The sequence below is a fragment of the Nicotiana tomentosiformis genome, chromosome 10 (assembly GCF_000390325.3).
Source record: "Nicotiana tomentosiformis chromosome 10, ASM39032v3, whole genome shotgun sequence".
NCBI classification, from domain to species: domain Eukaryota; kingdom Viridiplantae; phylum Streptophyta; class Magnoliopsida; order Solanales; family Solanaceae; genus Nicotiana; species Nicotiana tomentosiformis.
The window spans coordinates 39,948,583-39,950,923 of record NC_090821.1 but is presented as its reverse complement, the minus strand read 5'-3'; positions in this window follow the sequence as shown (position 1 = coordinate 39,950,923).

Sequence of the window (2,341 nt, the reverse complement as noted above, 5' to 3'; positions counted from 1 at the left end):
ATGCCAAGCATTCATGTCAAATAAATGATTTCATGGTGAAATTCTCAGGTACTGTCACCCTCAACATACTCAAATTGTTTGTTTCAAATGCCCACTTCATCACACATACACACACACATACACAATCACTCATCACTGTACGAGTGTTGGCTCATAAGCCCTTCACCAAAGCACGTGTATATATATCATTATGCCTGCGCTCTCTGCTGGTATGTCAGACTTCTGAGGGGCGGATCCTGCCCAACCGCTAATCAAAAGCCTATAAGGCCTCCTGCGGCGTGTAACCCGATCCACAATAATAAATAAGCCAATAAGGCATACTGCGGCATGCAACCCGATCCACAATAACACTCACAATACGGCTCTCAGGCCCACCTCAGTCATCAATCTCTCAAGTCTCAAGGGCACACAATCTCGTACCACTCAGCCCAAACAAGATAACATGTGATGTAACAGTGAATAATGAACAGAGACTGAGATATGATATGCAAATGAAGAATCATGACTGAATATATAATTATAGTTACAGTAGAAAACTCAAAATAATAGAAATAGCCTCTTTAGGTCTCAATCGAATAATCACATAGCCTAAACATGATTTCTAACATGAATCACAACTCAATTACTCTAACAAGTACGAATTACATAGATAGAACAAGATATAACATCAAAACAAGTTTGATCATAGTCTAATAGTTAACTTGAATCATGATTACCTCGGTGCACGCCCACACGCTCATCACCTAGCATTTGCGTCACCCCAATACATCTCTTATAACATAGTTCCCAGGGTTAAATACCATCAAGTTCAAGTTTAGATATGTTACTCACCTTGAACCAGTCAAATCAAATACCAAGCAAGCCAAACAATACTCTAGAAACTCCATACCGCGCGTATGAACCTCCGCACGGCTCGAAACTAGCCAAAAGCAACTCTAAAACATCAAATAATGCCTAAGGAAACAATCCCAAATGATAAAGGTCGAATCTTTACGCATTTACTCAAAGTCAACCAAAGAGTCAAATACGGGCCCGCACCTCGAAACCTGATAAAACTCACAAAATTTGACGACCCATTCATTTATGAGTCCAACCATACAAATCTCACTCAAATCCAACTCTTAATTGACGTTCAAAACGCAAAAAATCACTTTAGGAAAGTTTAGACAAAACCCCCTAATTTCTCTTTTGAAATCATCAATCAAATGCCAAAAACGAAGATGAAATCACGAAATATAATCAAAACCGAGTAGAAAATACTTACCCCAATCCATGTGATGAAAATCGCCTAAAACTCGCCCTAATTCGAGCTCCATAGCTCAAAATATGATAAAATGTCTAAAACCTTCGAAATAGAGTACTTATAATCACTGAATAGTAATAACCATCGCGATCATGGGATTTCCTTCGCGATCGTGAAGAACAATTGCAACTACCACCAAAAATGCTTTACGCGTTTGTGATACTGTCCACGTGAACGTGATGACCACGGACACCAACGCTCTACGAATGCGACCTAGCTTACGCGAACGTGTTGAAGAAGCCCCCAGTTCTCAGCTTTGCTCTATGCGAACGCGATGCCACATACGCGAACGCGAACAGTAACCAATACAAACCTACGCGAACGCGTTCTTGATGTCACGAACGTGAAGAAGAAAAATACCTAGCTCCAGAATTCCTCTACGCAATCGCGAGCCTAGCTCCATGATTGCGATGCTCTGTAGACGTACTAGCAATCAGCAATATAAAAACCATCCATAATGATCTGAACCACGCCTAAAAGTCACTCGAGCCCCTCGAAACCCCGTCCGAACATACCAATGAGTCCCAAAACATAACACGGACCTACTCAAGGCCTCAAATCACACATAAAAACATCAAAACCACGAATTGCACCTCAAATCAAACTTAATGAACTTTCAACTTTCAAAACTTGTGCTGAACCAAATCAAATCAAGTCAGAATGACCTCAAATTATGCACACAAGTTCCAAATGACATAGAGAACCTATTCTATCTCCCGGAACAACAATCCGAACCTGATATCATCAAGGTCAACTCCCAGTCAAACTTATGAATTTTCCAAACCCTTAAATTGCCAATTTTCGCCAAATAGTGTCGAAACCTTCTAGAGACATCCAAATGCAAATCCCAATATACGCCCAAGTCCAACATTACCATCTGGACCTAACATAACCATCAAAACTCCGATCTAAGGTCAAGTAAACAAAAGTCAATCTTGGTCAACTCTTTCAACTTAAAGCTTTCTAGTTGAGAATCATTCTTCTAAATCAATCACGAATCACCTGAAAACCAAAACCGATGATTTAAACAAGTCATAA